The sequence below is a fragment of the Theobroma cacao genome, unplaced genomic scaffold (assembly GCF_000208745.1).
Source record: "Theobroma cacao cultivar B97-61/B2 unplaced genomic scaffold, Criollo_cocoa_genome_V2, whole genome shotgun sequence".
NCBI lineage: Eukaryota > Viridiplantae > Streptophyta > Magnoliopsida > Malvales > Malvaceae > Theobroma > Theobroma cacao.
In genome coordinates, this window is record NW_017234721.1 from 33,323 (window position 1) to 40,917 (window position 7,595).

Consider the following 7,595-nt stretch of genomic DNA (forward strand, 5'->3'; position numbering starts at 1 on the left):
TCTTCCACTCTTTGACAAAATATCACCTACATCCAAAAATTCAAGCCAAAATTAAAGCTACCACATATCTTTCAATTGCATTGCCAAGTGTCTTCCAATTGACCCCATTTAAAATCAGTTTTAGTATATAGTATAGATACATAAATAGATATAAATGTAGATATATAAATAGATAGATTAATTATAATAACATAATAATCAATAATGCAGAATCATCACAAACAAATAATTTGTTAGAATGCATACATAAGTTAAGAGGAAATATTTCCTTTAAAGCATTGCAATTACTATGTCGACTATCACAAAAAAGTTCAAGGTATCCACGTCACATTCCAATTCTAGAGACATGGTTGACTCAAGAACCTATACAGGTATAGCCCAATAAACCCAAGCAAGTCTTTAACTCATCATATAAAAACACATAATCACATACTTAAAGCACATTTAGTCAAATGAACTATCATCTGTCATCAAAAATCATCATCAGTAGGTATGGTGAAACATTTCATTTAATTTTCAAAATCCATATCACAAAAATTTTCATACATCATAGCACACTTCGAGCGCTCATAATACACACACACACATCAGTGCTTATATCATTTATGTCTTCATTACAATAAGTATCACAAGTCATCTACACCTCTTTTTGTAACGACCGCTCCTCGATCACTATCGGCGTCTGAGTCTTGCGAAAAAACCCGCTAAGTCCTGAACAAGCCTTACTCGAAACCTTTGTATAACAATAAACCCATTCCACCAATTTATTTAATTACTTGAACCATACATCCTTTATGTAACATAACTTAAACAATAGCTATGATAAATCAACTCAACTTTTATTCAACATAATTGTAGAAGTTCATCAAGGTCTTTAATATACAACCATACATTTACGTTAATACTATTTATAATCAAATTATGCTACGAAATGGCTCGACCTCTAGCAGTGGAAGGACTCGGAATGAAATGCTATGAGATGCCTTTACCTATCCGTGGTGAACCATAAGTGCCGATGATTGCACACTAGGCTGATCACTATCTACAAAAGGGAAAGAAGGGGGGGTGAGTCTCACAGACTCAGTCATCATCGGCTCGTGAGTTGGGCGTAGATGGGAAACAAGCATAAACCAGGTAAATTTGAATGATAAAACCAGAATGAGAATAATAATCTTAGAAAAATCAAATCAAGAGTAGAGTGTTTATGCCTTGTAAAATTAATGCTGAAATATTATAATATAATATTTCACTTGGCAAAACGGTGCCGAAAACAAGTGTAGCAAAACAGAGTTCAATCATCGAAAACATCACTTGCCATCAAAATATGAACAACAATATAAAGGTATGCACACTCCCAAAATGTGTGGCAAGTAAAAAAATCAACGTGTACAACCACATAAACCAACTCATGATTGTTAAGTAAGCACTAAAAGCTTTTATTTAAACAAAGGGAGCTGCAGAAAAACCTTAACTCTCCACCATGCAAAAGAGTACGGGTCGAAAAACTCACAAGGCTCTCGAGTAGGTAAGCATAGTAACCACACGTGGACCCACTTCCACGTAATAACAATCCGGGAGCCTTGCTCCACTAGATTCCCACAACTATGGCAGTCTCAACTATGTTGGCCGACATCGAAGAATCAAGCAGTCATAATCGCTTATATCACTAGTGGCCTAGCCACGTATATATATATCACAGGACATGGCCCCCGCCAAGCCTAACAGCCCGTCGGTGACCTAAAGGTTCCTAGCTAGAGCTCACTTGTGCACAAGGGTCACACTATACCGATGTGACATTCGGCCTACTCTCGACACTCTTGCTTTGTCAAAACCATTTTCAAAATCAAATTGAGGTTTCCAAGTCTTTCATGTAAAGCTATTTGAAAACAAGTTCGATAACCTTTCAAATTGCTTTCCACATAAAAAGGCATGGTGTATTCTTTTATACAAAGATCAGACTACAACCGGTGCTCAAAACTTGCATTTTAAAATCATCTAACAATCGCATTTAACTATGCATATCACACAAAAATACAAGGCATGGATTTTGATGCAAACATCATAAAGAGGCTTGTTTCCCAATTTCTAAAACACTTTACACTTATAGCTTATCTATAGATATATCCAAAACAATTTTCAAAGAATTAAGCATCCACAAAGTTCCTATGGTTTCTACCAACTCATGCTTTCCACAATAGCAATATATTAATCATTGTAAATCCATTTTAAGATTGCCTATCAAGGCTAACAGCTCAAGCTATCCACAATTGCGTTTAAGAAAACCGACAATGTTTATTAACGTAAATCCATATATAGTGTGGAGATTTTGAAATAAGCACCCTTTACTCATCGTACAATAGCGGGATACTATGTTGCTATTGACTCAGATGCGTATCTAGTTAATTCTACTTGTCGGTCAACCGTTACCTCGTTTGGTACTCCACCACTGCACACTTTCTCTACTTATACGCCTCCTAGCAACCATTCAAACCTAATACACTGAATTGTGCTCATACACAATAAGCACATAAATCAACAATTCCTTAATCAAATTTTATAGTTTTCATCAATATTATCTACAATCATTTAACACACAATCCACATACTTTCAACCAACTATAGTTAACATAATATACTATACTCACATAACATGCTCATCTTGCAGTTTTAGCTTGAATTCCACACATATAGCTCACAATTCCCTCACACCCATGGTCACCAACAAACATAAACAATTAATAGACATCTCATTTCTTTTGGTTTACTTGTGATTTCAAGACCAAAATACTTACCTATAGCTTATCTAGCCCAAAATCACTATGGATTCCAAGATTGGCCGACAGGCATGCATCTATTTCTTTCAATTCTTGAAGGACCTTTGCTGCCACAAACATTTTCACACAATTACCAACTCATTTCCTCAAGAAATCACAACTAAAATCAAAGTTCTATTTACCTTCCTTAGCTTGGAATTTCTAAACTGAACCTTCCTTGTCTTTTTTCTTCTTTCTCATTTCTTTCTTTCTTCCTTTCTTCCTTTCTCTTTTTGCTTCCAAGCCGATTCTCTCTGGTTTTCTTTCCAAAGATGCGTGTTTTCTCAAGGCAAAGATATTTTTCCATTCTTTGGTGTGGGCGGATTTTCCCAAGTTCCCCACCGCTCAAATTTTCTTTCTTTTCTTCTCTCATGGGCGGATTGCCCAAAGCTTGGTCATTTTGTCATTTTCCTCATTCTTTTATATGGTTAAAATTACAAATCAAAAAGGCTTTTGGACCTTTCCACTTGCCACCTTCATTGACCATTCTTTTTCCATTATTTTCTTTTTTTTTTCTTACATGTCATGCCAATTAATTCTTCTCTTTGACCCATTCAAATCACATGCAACCCACTTCCTTCTTTCTTCCTTTGACCACCAATGCACTAATCACATTACATATAAATAAATTTTGGTCTTATTATTTCTTTTACTTACATGGTGGGGGTCTCATATGTCCCCCACTAACTTTTACTTTTTGCACACCATAGTTTGCATGTAATAATAAATTTCACATGTTTATCTCATATTCCACATAATCTAACCTTCCTTGGGTAGTAATTCCCCATTTAACTTCAAATATTAAAATTTGCACATAAGTCCTCAAACTTTTTTTTATTTACCGTGTGACCCTCTAAATTCTCATCCTTTACAATTTGGTCCTTCCAACATTTCTTAACTCCAATATCCTTCTATCTTCATTCCTTAACATGTGTACAAACAAAATATAAAATTTGCACTTTACCCAGGTATCACCATAATATTTAAATATATATTTACCCGCTCTTGCTCAATTTAATAAAGGCATACGAGCCCCGCTAATGTCGTTTTCCTTCGAAATTCTTTCTTATTTCTTCTCCTCCACTTAGATTAGTCATATAATCCTCTTTCATGACTAATTTCAACAATAGTTAAAATATTAATATTTTAATATTATTTTATTCTAAAATTTTCCTCTAGCCTTCTAGGGCTCCAAAACATTTTACTTTGCCCCGGTTTAGCTCTATAGTACCTTTTTAACTCCACAACTTTGACTTCAATAAGATATTATTATTTTATTATTAGTTTATCGCATATGAAATATTTTATTCCAAAATACTACTTTCACTTGTCACCGCTCTTTGGCACTTAAATTTACGTCAATTGCCCCTACGTCTCATCGATATGGTTATGTTGACTACTATACGGGGGTACGAGATGTTACACTTTCAGTGCTCAACATAAACAACTTATATCAAGAGTGAATAAACGTAAGTATCCTCCATTTTTATTTACAAAGCATAAGTCCAACATGAAAAGTAAATAAATATGTACGACTTGACTCGACACAATAGCAAAGTGTGACGACACTGGAAGGCTTGAAGAAAGGCTTTATCACACCTACCAAGTATAAGCTAAACTACTCCTCCATAAGGCAACAAGCCAAGTGAGCTATTGATATAAAACAAAACAAGAACATCTTTCATGTGTGAGTTATAAAACCCGGTGAGAAAACATGGAAAGAGGACTAGCCAAAGGGAAGAGCTTTTTCAATAATCTATAATCTTGAAATAAACATGACCTTAAGAATAGTTATCAATCTTCAATCAAATCTTTGAAATAATGTTGTTTCCAAATCCATTCAAGTGATTCTAGTTGAAATCAAAGTCATATAAGAGTTTGGATTGGAAAAGGAAGTTAAAAACAAGTGAAAGGCTAATAAAAAGGAAAAAATTAGGTATTCTATACCTTAGGTATTCTATACCTTAGGTATTGATACCTCCCTGAGGGGTATCGATACTTTTCATTTAGAAAACTCCTTAGACTATAACTATCAATACTTCTTTGGGATGTATCAATACTTTTCACACAAAATACTTCCTGGACTCTAGGTTTCGATACGAAGTATTGATACTTTTCACATAGAATGCTTCTTAGGGCATTCTGTTTGCTAGGTATCAACACTTGTTCTTGAAGTATCGATACTTCACTCTTCAAAACCTAGATTTTGGGCAATTTCAGCACCTACCAATACCAACTTCTTTCCAATTTCTAAAGGCACTCATGTAGCCTTAGTTTTTTACTAGAGTTTAGTCAAATAATATTCATATCATTCTACCAACGTTTATTTCAAATCCATAACTTAGAATTCAATCCATACATCCATCTAGCTATTCTAATCATAAGATTCATCATAATAGACATATGACATGAACAATTGTATAGTCCCCATGTCTAGGATGACTTGAGAATAATGGTATAGTCCCCAATATCCAAGACATTTCTCGAATAATGGTACAAACCCCATTATCTAAGACTTAACACAAATAATGGTATGGTCCCTACTATCTAAGAAGTAAGTTTAGTGGTACCATGCCCCTAACAAGGCTACATTTTGGGTGGTGTTGAACATATCAATAGCATACGACAACACAATATCATCATATAAATATTATCATACACATGTTCTCTTATGTACTAAATCATACTCATGGTCATCATTGACATAATCATGTTCTTACATCATATTTATCTCATAATCATAAAGATGGGTATTTATTCATCCACACTTGCATTATCATAAAGGTGGGTATTCATTCATCTATGCTTGCATTCTTCTAGCCATGAAATAATTCTATATCAACTATATTATCTAGGATTCATTTGATGGAAAACATTTGAAAGGGCTTGTCCCCCCTTGTTCAAAACTACTTCATAATATTCATATTTACATAGCATAGATACACTTGAAAACTTTCTTTGAATACATTGAAAATGATTTCTAAACCTTTCATATATATAGGATTCAACATGAAACTCATCCAAGGCATAAACTTGATAAATATGTTTATTTTTATACATATCAAAATACTTAAAATGTCATGTCTACCCACCTTAATTGATTTTTTGATTAGCATGCAATCAAAACTCAAAACTCTTCACTCTAAATAAATTCTTAAAGCTTCATTAGACCTTACAGCAGCAATCATTCAATCATAAACACAACTTAAACTAAAAGTCCTAAAATTTGAAACTAGGCTATATCAAACCCTAACTAAATCTTATCTAATTTAACTCCTCAACTTACTAATCTACTGTTCAAAGATAAACTAATGGCATAAACACTTAAATCTGTCTCTTTCTGATTGTGGTGAGCTTGTAGTGAGAGAAAATCGAGTTGGACACCAAACCCTTAGAGTGAGAAACTCAAATCTATTGCAAGAGTAAAAATCAGAGCTTGAAAACCAAAGATTTGAAGAGTTGAAGATTAGAAGGCTTACCTTTATTAGCTTGAAAATCAAAAACTAGATTTAAATCTTTAAGAATGAAGGTTTGAAAGAGAAAAAGGAGAAAAGAAAGACTGAAAGTTGCTAGGAAAGGTAAAAAGAGGTGAACTAAGGTTAAAAATGGGTTAAGACTAGCTTATTAAGGAAATTTTTAAAGTGAAAAGTTTGTTTTACCCTTTTTATATTTGTAGAAACAATGACAAGTATCAATACTTTTAGTCGAAGTATTGATACCTTGGTTTTGGGTTTTCAAGTATTATTATCTTTGAATGAAGTATCGATACTTGTTCTTCAAAATCTTTTTTAAAAGCTTTGTGGGCAATGAGTATCGATATCTTGTTCATGGGACTTTAGCCCAATAATGTAAAAATCCCTTGAAAACACATCCATTTTGACACCTCTATCTTTACTACTTATCAAATCAACTTAGTAGCTTAAAACACAAGATTTTTTAAAGAAGAAAATTTTGAATGTTGGTTCAAAACAAGAAATTTACAAGCACACCTAAAGATTTACCATTCTATCCTTTAATGAAAAGTTAGGGTTTCATAATCCATCTAATGACATAATGAAATAAAGAGAAATGGAAATTGATAATCATCAAGTTAAATATCAGCAAACATGAAATGTCGAAAACTATAAACTTCCATCAGAGTTCTAAGCTTACCATCGACACTTTGACAGATAAATCGATTTAGTGTATATAGTAATGTCTCATTTTAGTAATATTGATGATAATATAAAATAAATTTAAATAATTAAATTACAAAATCATTAAGAAATGCTTGCATGTAAATGAAGACACAAATGAAATGAACCCTCTAAAAACCTGAGATAAACAAAACTTTAAAAAGAATATAATTGAAAAAAGAAGCTCAAACATGTAAAGCACAATAATAAAAATGGAAAAGCACAAAAGAATTGCCAAAAACAAAAAGAAACAGAAACAGATGAAACAAAAGCAAGAATAAAAGAAATAGTGAAACCAAAAGGAAAACATGTAACAATTAATTTACATCATATGAAGGAAATCTGCAATAAAATCTTGAGCATAAATAGAAATTAAAATAGTTAAGAATAAACAGAGATATTATCGTCACTTATATAATAATAATAAATATTTTGAAACCATCTACTAGCTTTAAAATTGATTTATGTTTTGATTTGAACAAATTAAAGTAATTAAGATTTGCACACAAGCATTTGAAATGATTTGAATCACTCAAACAACTCCTTAAGGTCTTAGAAAATGTTTGACAAGTCTTTGATACTTAAAAGAAATCAAAAGTTTTCAAAA

The 7,595-nt window shown here is 32.6% G+C and overlaps 1 long non-coding RNA gene across 2 annotated transcripts; it reads right to left on the reverse strand.

The window, feature by feature from the left end:
* Window positions 1-822: 822 nt before the first annotated feature.
* On the reverse strand, window positions 823-3,184 carry LOC108663853. Of its 2 annotated transcripts, none has more exons than XR_001929953.1 (3): window positions 2,957-3,184; window positions 2,793-2,876; window positions 823-1,042 (listed from the first exon to the last, which is right to left on the reverse strand). It is a non-coding gene; the product is annotated as an uncharacterized LOC108663853 (long non-coding RNA). The 2 variants fall into 2 exon arrangements; XR_001929952.1 differs by having other exon boundaries at window positions 2,793-2,881.
* Between the last annotated feature and the right edge of the window lie 4,411 nt (window positions 3,185-7,595).